Raw genomic sequence first — 11066 nt, 5'->3', positions numbered from 1 at the left:
GAGACTTATGCCACGAATGAGTGGCTAACATATTGCCATGAACTTCATGAAATGTATTGGAAATCATATGAGTGGTTCATGTTTGTATGAACTCTGGATGGAATGTGAATTGCTCGGGCCTGTTGCTGCTCAAAATGTTCTAGCAGGAAAGCACTATAATCGCAGCGTGAGAGCCTATAAAATCAGTGCCCAAGCTCTTTGGAAGATTCTGCTTCCCAGCTTTTTGTTATTCGTAGCTAACAAGGACGTAAATCATTCACAAATGCAGGGTTCGACATTAACGGTAGCCCGCTGGCCCGGGAGAACTGAATATTGAGGTCGGGCTACCAAACATGCCTTTTAACTTGCCCTGCAGGGCTACTAAGAATTTTTCTAAATATTCACTCAGAGCAACAAAATAATTATCACTTACACACAATGTATCTAATAATTAAATCTATTTTCAAACATGTTTTATCATCATAATTATTATTTTTGTATGTCAAAATTGTAAAATTTAAAGGTGATTCGAAATACCCTAAATGATTATATATGTGGACTTTTTCAAATAGAAAAATGTCTAAGGTACAATCATAGAGTGGCATATAATTTTTACCCAAAATACAGCCAGAATGCAGGATCTGGCATCTGTGTTTTCAAAATTTCCCGGGGAGGCCCCCGTACCCCCACCAGCAGGAGGGGGAAGCCCCCTCCTGCACCTACCCCCCTCGTCGCTTCGCGACTCGGCCACCAGCCTTCGGCTGCTGGACAACTAGAAATTAGAAATGGCTAGCCCTGCTGACAATTATGGTTTAAAAGTTAGTGTCGATCCCTGAAATGTTGAATGATGTTATGAATGAACAGAAAGACTTAGGGTCTAGTTTAGAGCTACTGCAGAATACTGTATTTAGGGAATATTTTTTTAAATTTCAGAGAGGAAATTACTAATCCAAATGTACTCTTTTGGTGGTCATACATGGAATTAGTTTCTATTCTCCTGGAATTTACAAAATCAGAAAGAGAAGGTTTGTGGGGTTTGTATTCATTCAGGCCAATCTCCCATGGTTCTTTCGATATGACCATATTAATTATGCAAGGTGGGGTAGTGTTTATCTGACTGATTGTAATCAACTGCCGCGTGAGGCTCTTGAAGAGTTCAAACAGGGCAACTTTGTTGACAAAAGAAGCCAAGGAACATTCAATCAAGTGGATCCAGATCAAAGTCAATAATGGCTTAACGCTACAGGTAAAAAGGGTGGTGGCATAGTGGGAATCAGGAGGACTCCCTCTGCACACAGTAGGTGGTCTCTTTCCTATAACTTAAGGTCACATGTAAGTTTTCTTACAAGAACCATGTACGACGTGAATCCAGATGACATACTCACTCACAAGGATACATCAAAGAGTCGACAGGTCCTTGAATGAGAGTTTGAGGAATCACTAGTTAACGCAATGAAAAGGTTTAAACTGCTTGACCCCTCCTACGAAAGATATGAATTAATGAACGTGATCACAAAAGACAAGGCTACTGTTCTTATCAGAGATTCGTTACTATCTTCAGCACATTTGGGTCAAGTACAGTTGGAGGGTTTTGCTTCAGATCGTATAATTCTAAACAAAGAGACGGGTACATTAAACGTTCCATTGCACCATACTTTGAAAAAAAATAATCCTTTAACATTTGAATCCTTATACAAGGTACGGGTTGGTTCTAAAGCTGTTGAAAAAAGAAACATTCTAAAGGCTGACCTTGTCATTGCATACAAAGCAGGAAGGGAGGTTGATTTGGGGCTTATACTGAAGCATGAACTCCTACCAGTGCCTATTTCAATTGCTGATACTAGTGGTTCCTTGAAATCAGGAAACAAATCAATTATATAGAATGAAATTCTGAAGGATGTCGAAGTTGGGGCGCGAGTTCAACATGAAAGTGATTCATCAGCTCTAATTATAGATGGGCAAGCATTGGTTCAGAGCCTTAGAACACATGGAATGAAAACATTTGGACACTTTGCTGACGAGTTTGTTTCAACTGTTTTTAGAAAAGAAAACAATTTCTCTAGGATCGATGTTCTGTTTGATCGCTACAGGGACCAATCAATAAAATCCGAAACTCGTTATCGCAGAGCAAAACGGCACCAACCAGTCAGAAGGATTGTTGAAAATCGAGACGTTCCTCTTCCAACTAACTTCGCTACCTTCTTGTCTTTGAACGAAAACAAGAAAGATCTTGCTGCCATGCTGTCTGAAGAAATAATTCTCCAAGCGCCTATTGGGAAAATCGTTGTTACTGCCGGGGGATTGGTAGAAGAAATTGGTGTGAAATGCAATGATGATCTGTTAGAATTGTCTACGCTAGAAGCCATGCATGAAGAGGCAGACACTAGAATAGTGCTTCATGCCATACACTGTTCAAAAGTATCAGCTTGCACCTCTATTGTCATTTTAGCATGCGATACTGATGTCTTATTGCTACTTATATCATTCTTTTCAGAAATAGATAGATATTTGTGGATGATTGCAGGAACCTTTTTAAAGCCAAAAACATTCCTGTTCATGTTGTTGTTGAGAAAAAACTTCTCTTCTCCAGAGTTACGCAAACATTTGGTAGCATTTCATGCACTGACAGGGTGTGACACAACATCTTGTTTCTATGGAATATCAAAAAAATCTTCCCTGCGGGTATTCAGAGATAATTATAAGCCACTCGAGGGCTTAGGTGAGGGAGATTTAACTGATCAGAAAATCAAAGAGTGTGAAAAGTTTATCTGTAAGTTGTATATTAACCAAGAAGCGGAGCCTACTGATACGGTAAGGAATGTATTATTTGGGAAATCAAAAAGCCCTGAAAATATGCCTCCAACTAGTGATGCCTTATGCATGCATGTAAAGCGAGTACACTACCAAGCCTTGATATGGAGACAGGCAAACATTTGTAAGTCCTTATTACCATGTCCAACTGAAATGGGGTGGAAGCTGGATAGTGGTTGTTTGGTGCCGATACTTATGAATTTAGATCCAATTCCAGAGGCTTGTCTAGATTTTATAGCTTGCAACTGCACAAAAGGTTGTAAAACAGAGAGATGTGGATGCACACGAGCCAATCTGCGATGTATGGACCTCTGTAAATGCAAAATCTTAAACAAAGATGAATGTACAAATAATAACTAAAAACAGAGGAAATTCGAATTTCGCGAGAAAACGGCGTAATTTATTTAAATTAAAGTGGTTAAATATTAGTTACTACTGATTGTATTAATTGATTGTACTTTGTTTATTTTTTTCACTCATATTGAGACTCCACCACTTCCTGGTTGAGAGCTGCAAATTTTGTCCATCTTGGCACTGGGGCCATGGAGCAGCGAGGGATCTTTTTCGTGCCAGCACCTCCTGCGACACGGAACCTTAGTTTGGTATGCATTTCCCTAGTGTATTTTTTTTTTTTTGCATTGCGCAGGATTCTAAGGTATCCAACGCTCTTTGTACTGCGTCAGAAAATGTAAACGAGGTTAAACCGGGTGTTATGGGTAAATGTCAGTGTACGCATGCACGAGAATACGAGAGAGTTCGCTCTTAAGACAACTTGCCCGTAGAATAATTCGCCATATTTGAATTAGAATATGCCATTCATTGACGCATCTCGCTCTTAAATCTGCATGTCGTATATTTAAGAAATGAATTTAATTTTTGAAAATTCATGAGGTTATGAACTACGACGCTTCACGCCGGCATATTTCATGAAGCACGTTAGCGCTTCATGATAAATATGCCGGCGTAAAGCGTTGCAGTTCATATACCTCATCAATCTTCAAAAATTAAATTCATTTCTAATATTTACATTATTTTTCTGTTGACTTGCCATAAATTTACGCAATTCAACTTTCATTTTGAAAGCAAAACAGTGTGCACTTTATTTTTGTGATGTCAAGTGCGGTATTATGACGTAACAATGGAGATATTCACGCTTATTCGTGGTACATATGAAATGTAGTTCATGAGAAAATGAACTGCATTTTATTTTGTAAACAATCATAGGGAAATTTATTGGAAATGTAAATATATACATGTATATTCATTGGTGGCTCAAAATTTCTCTCTTATATACTCGATTCTCATTATATCGCGGGTTTCATTGTATCGCGGTATATTCCAAAAAATCAGATACGTAGCTCATATGCTTTTTCTTGAAAACAATATCAGTCTGTCATCTAAATGTAAATTTTTGTGATGATTAAAAAGGTATGGAAAATGCGTCGGGAAAAAAATTATTCAAATAAAACGTAATTTTACAGAAATCGATCTCCGTTTTTATTATTTTTAGCCCGATGAGTTTATAATATAGTAAAATCCATATAAAGTTCATGTTTTGAAAGACTTTAGTTTGTATAATTGTTTATTTTCTTATGTAAAATTACATGGTAAAATAAAAAATGAGAATTGAAGTCCATGTCAACCTCAAGTTTCCATGTTTTCCCATACCGCGATACTATGAGAATCTCCAATTTAGGAGGTAAATGAGACTTCCTGTTTCAAAAATAGACTACAACTTAGACGATGCAAGCTTGGGAAATAATTTGATACTAAAAAGTTAGGCCATAGTTTGCTTTATTAATATCATTTGATGAAAGTTAAATTTAAAAAATCAAATTACACTTTTTTATGCAAAAGATTTAAGTACCGCGATATAATGAGACACCTGTATACATATACTTTTATACACAAACTAAGCATTGATTCCATGGCACGAGCATTTCAAAAGGTAGGAAGAACTTGCAGTACATAGAGAACTCAACAACTTGAATTGAAAAAGTCATTTAACGACTTGTTTCATCTTTTAAACACACAAGTCTTCAGTGGTATTAGTTTTGTGTACCAAGGCATGCAAAAGAATTTGATATACAGCAATCCAAATACAGATTGATAGAAGCCTATAGTGACGTTTTCCATGTTGGGGAGAGGGGCATCTCCGAAAACAAAAATATGCGTACTACAGAGCTGTGCCACACGTGTACCATCAGATCTATTTTATTCCGTATAAATCCAGAACAGATGTCAGGTTCCATGCATGCAGCCGTTATGGGTTACATCCGATTTCTAAAAATGACAAAACTCTATGCTAATCGGAGATAAAATTTAAAAATTTTGCTTTGAAAGTACTATCAGTCAAAGTAGGCAAATCATTGTAGAAATATGAACGATCCTACATGAATATTCACTAACCTAGAAATGTTCTGCTCTGATTGAATTTCGGTTAGAAACACGTGCATATTGGTTCACGTATTGCAGTCCTTTTTTTAAAGCAACTTGTTCCTATCATTTTCGTTCATTGGCCATCTTTCTGGATGTTGACTAGTTTAAAATAAACAGCATGAAAACGTGTAGTTAGGTATTATTCAGTATCCTTGACAAACCGTCATGCAATCAAATCGCATGTATTACTTCCAGTTATGGTCATATGCAACTTAGTTTAAACATTATTGGGTTCTTCCCTGGAGTTGAAGAGTTCCACTAAATGAAGGTCCTGTGTGCAATACTTTTAATGTCTATGTATGGATTTGTACACCTCTTCTAAAACAAATTTTGATGGGGAAAAAAAACTGGAATTGATGTGTTGTAATTTTTGTATATTTTTCTTTGAATGATGCAAAAATGTTCATATGATATCTTCCAAAAACCCCTGGTAATGCATGCTGATTTTTTGTCTGTGAACATCTGATAGCACTATAATGTTAAATTAAGAATATCTTGAAAAATTATCGGTAGGTTAGGTACCTTGCGTATGTCCTTAACTGAAATCTGTCATTATAATATGCGGTCTCATACATAGGACCTGTCTCCACGTCTCACAGTGGTACATGTATTTCAACCCGAGACCTAAGGATCAACTCCTTTCTTTGCAACTCTCGAGCATACGCTCTTGCCACTGCGCAACGCGGACCACTAAATAAATATTATTAGTGTTATATGTATAATTTATTTTCTGTAAAATATACAATGTAGTAATGCAGTGTATCAACTTTGTCAACTGGCTGCACTTGACCCTATTAATAATAAATGTTGGACGATATAACTTTCAAATATTGTAATATTTAAGAAATACACAACGTTATTTAGTGAACATGGCGTTATGAATAGCAATTGCTCTGCTGGCATATTTCATGATGCGCGCTAGCGCATCATGGAAAATATGCCAGCAGAGCTATTGCTATTCATAATGCCATGTTCACTAAATAATCGTTGTTTATTACTTATATTTGCATTCTTTGATGTTGTCAAGAATATCAGAGGAAATCCTGGCTTACATATGGATGTGGCTTGTTGTCTTCAGTAAAGAAAAACACGCGGCTATAAAATTAGCATATCTGATCATTGCACCTTTTCTCTAATAATCACAAACAATTTATAGAGTATTTGCCTCTTAAACACAGTTATCTGGATACAAGCTGCACCCATCTCCTAATTTTTGTTTTGATTCAGTTGTGACGTCATCGATCAACGTTATTGAAACCCTCTGACAAAAATCAATAATTTAACCTTATGATGGAATAAAGAGATTGCTTTAATAATGATTATAACTCCAGAATGCTTTTCTATGATTTTTAAAGTTTTTTCTATTCAATTTTAAAAGCTGAAATCGTTCTTGAAATAGACATATAGGCTGCTCTTTCTGAATGTTTCATAACCCACGTGTGAAGAGTTATCGTTCTTTGTACAAATATGCAAAAATATGATAAGAAAAAATAAAAATATGGAGTTGTCTTCAATTTTTAAAAAGTTTTATATTACAATTAAATACATTCACCAAAATTAAATTTTTAAAGATATCAATAAGCAATTTTAAATTGTTCTGAATTTCTTTTTTTTCCAAAAAATATTATTAAAAACATATTTATTTCTTTTACAAAACATTTCATATATATACTTCTCAACACTTTTTTATTACGTAAAGGAGAGGTTGTTTTACACGAGTGTAATAAGCCATTTGCGTCTATAGTGCTATGAACGCAGTTGATGGCTACATGTTCATAGTGGGAGAGAGCAGTGGATATGCAAATATTGATACTTAAATACATGTATATAGCGGTTATACATGTACATACTATGTAGTATGTACCGTGTATCTGAAGTCGAGTGAAAGTAAGGTCAATGAATTTTACTTTTTAGTATTTTGTGTTAATAGGCTACTAAGGTAAATTAATATTTTTTTTAATGTTTGTATTATATGAAAGAGCAAACAAAAAGGCAACGTTTTCCATAGAATTTCTGAACAGACACATGAATGTATGTTACGGTGTTAGTTTGATCCAAAACAAAGAGAGTTACTCTGCCATGCAGGCAGAAGCAAAGGTAAAATTTTAGAGTTATTCCTCTTCGAACTAATTAGCTGCAGTTTCAACACTAGAGATATCGATGTTTTTCTGAGGTATGTGTTTTAAGGACTTTTCTGAAAAATAAAAAGAAAAGGGAAAATTAATGTATTTAAACAAGATAAGAAGAAGATTAGGTTTCTTTATATTAATTGTTGAAATGTTTTGAACAAAATTATTTTATGGATTGCAAACAAGATCTTTCATCAGCTAGTCTGAAAATATCCAATGTTTTCCAGAAACTTTTACGATTTTTTGCTAGGAAAACAGTTTTCCTGGCACGTTAAATATCAAAATCGTATTAACAAATCCTGGAAAACATCAGAATTATTCGGACTATCATCTAATTAGTTCCTTGGTGTTTTATTTATCTTACACATGTAAATAAAACGATTCAATTTTTTAAAAAGATATTTGTACACATTTCTCAGACATATTTATCTGGGGAAGAATGTCCCCACCCCTCAAAAAAAAACAAAAAACAAAAAAAAAACTAGTGCCCATCTTTAGCCAGTGTGCATATGGAAGATGTCACTCCCGATTATGTCCCTGGTTTGTCAGGGATAAAGGAATTTGAATTTCCTTTTCACTTAAATATTAAATAAGTAATCAAACGTAATAAGTAATTTGCAGATATTGCATGCCATGTCCTCTGAAGCATAAAAATATTGATAAATATCATTAAAATGAGGATTTCTTTTCTTTTGCCACTTGTTTTCACAGCATGTGTGGCCATAGTGCATCAGGATCAGTGCAAACTTTTAACCGAAGATAATCATTATTTAATTATAAGGTTTAATCTTAAGTTGCATTGATGATTTATCAAATAAATAAAAATGAAAACTTCTATTTGGTACATTGGTTATACATGTATATTGGTTAATGATAATTCAGACAAAATACGCGGACCAGTAAAGTAGAAGTGCAAAAACATTTTAATACAATACAAATACACGTAAGATACATGTCTTGAACTATTTTTTGATCTTGTAACATCATTTTGATTTTTTTTTGCGTCGAAATAAGTGAAACTAAAATAATATTAACATTTTGAAGGTACAAGTACTCATTGTACTGTACGTACCGGTTTGTACATATTTTTTTTTTCTAGCAACACAGCCTCACACACCTACATGCATGTACATGTGCTTTATGTATGTATTCCTTCTGATTAACCTATACGTATTTAATTATTCAATACACTATGTGCATTAAATATACATTTAGTTTCTTTGTGTTTAAGGGTATACTCTAATATGTCACACCTTTTGATTTTGGTTCAATAGAATTCTTGAATTAAAATTTATACTTCCTTATTGGCTGGCTGGGTTAAAGTCAATAAGAGAAACTTATACAAAGTACAGGTTTATACACTGTACATCACGAAATATAATCACAAGACTCCCTTCTTTTAATTCCCAAATCCCGGAAGTCTTGTGTGAAGACGGACGGGTTATTAATTAAACCCTTTAATTAACCCTAAGTAATGCATGTAGATTCTGATCAACAATAAAGATATTTGAAGATCTACCTTAAACGCGATATACCTAGTATCTTCACACATTAAAGCATTTTACTTTTATTTGATGAAATCATTTCACCATGCAATGTTTACATCCTATTCCATTGGTTAAATTTACTTTGGATTACAAACTGGTTTTCGAGTAATTTTCTATAAAAAGAAATTCTTTGTCAGAACTCAATTACTGCAAGTGCCGTTTACGGGGCATTTAATTCTGCAGAAATGGGTGTGCGTTTAGAACCAAACAATTGTCCAAGGATAAACCGAAACTTAAAGAGTCTTTATTAATTTTTTCAATCGCCTGAGATTAAATTTAAAGTGTCGGACCTTAAGTTAACTTGTTGACGGAAAAGTCTTTCATCCCAAGAACCACTTTGTCAGCGCGGTCAGTATGACGAATGGCGGGTATGTCCCATTCTTTAATCGGCGGACGACAGACATGATTTTTTGTATGTTTTGGATCCTGTTTACTTTCCTAGGTAAGATTGTGATTTTGTGTTAATTATTTTTAATATTTTTCTTCTGAATTTGAGATACATGTATGAATTAAACTACCGGGTCTCCTCAACTGTAATCATGTACCTGCATTACCAACTTGAATGATTTTCAAAGATGTGATGATAAAGCTGTTTTGTATTCAAATATGCTGACAATTTGTTCTTAGATGGATTTGTTTTAACAACCAATCTTTTAGAGTGCCAAGTATTTCAAAATCCAAAATGACAAAATTTTAAATAGTTTATAGATTTTATAGATGAATCATAAAGAAGTTGATAGTACAGAACAATAACATAAAATAAGCTTAATTTAAAAAAAATGAAGACGCTAATGAATTTCAAAGTCACTTCATTGAATAAAGCATATTTATTTTCAACTTGACAAAAATGTTAACTTTTTTATACATGTATATGACCTTTACATGTGGCCTAGGGTGTTTTCAGCACATTAACAAGAATTTCTGACTACGGCTGGGTGATTGGAAATAAAGCCATCAATGACTTGACGCCTCCTGTATCAGATAAATCGGAAAGTACCAGACTTAACAAATAGCCCGAGTATAATAAATTTCAGACGGGGAAAGGGTCTTTATAGAAATAGGTTAAACATGACATCTTCCTCCATTTGCCATTTTTACTATGATGGAGCAATCTTAAATCATAGAGTAGGACGTGTGAATCTGTGCTTTAATTAATAATTACAATATCAGATATCAGTCATTGACTACAGCATTCATAATAGACCTGAAAGCAAGCAGTATTGTATACATCAGCTGATCTCTAACGAAGAATGAAAGGAAGGAGGAATGCATCAACACATGATGTCATCTGGAATAGCACATGTAATAAAAGTGACCATGAATAAAGCTACTAATAATCATAACTTTAAAAAAAAAATACTCGAAAACTTGCGTACCCCATTTGTATATTATTAATAAACAAATATAACACCATTAATCTAACATCACTACAAACGCAGTCAATCAATGTCTTTGATTTGAGTAAATGGGCCGAATGGCATTGATTTGAGGAAACTGCTACATGTATATGCTTACCCTTACCAATGCAGTCATGTTTGGTACAATATTTTAGAGATTAATCATCTTTGAAGGAAGTCATGTATTCAATAATTATTTATTAAATTTGCAGGCCCTGTTAAAGGTGAGACAGCATGCCAGATGGCCATGACACAGTATTCTTTACCTGGTAATTAATCTAAACCATAATAGAATTGTTTGTCTTACAGGGTTTATAAATAAATCTAATACAGATATGTTAACTTTGTATATATTAATGTTCCAATGTAGCTTTTTTATATCACTAAGTATTTTTTTAATTTTGATATACAGGAGCATCCCTTTGTTACAGTACATCAGGAACTGGAAATAGAGTTGTACTGAACGCCTTCGATGCACATCACTCCTCCGTATCAGTTTGTAAATGTACTGTTACTCCACACACAGTACAAAAGTCAACTTTGCACCATTAAATCAACTACAACCCACTTCACAGTTCTGTTCCAGCAGTATTGTTGTCAGAACTTCTACGGAGTCCGGAATTCTATGAATTGTTTTATTGGTGGAGGTCTCAGCATAACTCCTCAAGAAACAATGTCATTCTCCTTTGAAAAACCACCCTATTCATACGATGCCAACTATTGTATAATGTTATCGCCAGGTAAAAACAAATTTTCTTTTCTTT

The 11066-nt window shown here is 34.4% G+C and overlaps 1 long non-coding RNA gene across 1 annotated transcript; it reads left to right on the top strand.

The window, feature by feature from the left end:
* The first annotated feature begins 9049 nt into the window (after window positions 1-9049).
* Window positions 9050-10791, top strand: LOC134248259 (uncharacterized). The gene is made up of 3 exons (XR_009988015.1): window positions 9050-9347; window positions 10515-10571; window positions 10715-10791. It is a non-coding gene; the product is annotated as an uncharacterized LOC134248259 (long non-coding RNA).
* The last annotated feature ends 275 nt before the right edge of the window (window positions 10792-11066 follow it).

Source organism: Saccostrea cucullata, unplaced genomic scaffold (assembly GCF_032062105.1).
Source record: "Saccostrea cucullata isolate Sc308-1 unplaced genomic scaffold, CSIRO_AGI_Scuc_v1 ctg3816, whole genome shotgun sequence".
In the NCBI taxonomy this organism is placed as follows: Eukaryota; Metazoa; Mollusca; class Bivalvia; order Ostreida; family Ostreidae; genus Saccostrea; species Saccostrea cuccullata.
The sequence above is the reverse complement of the archived record's forward strand: the minus strand, read 5'-3'. Positions and strand labels throughout refer to the sequence as shown.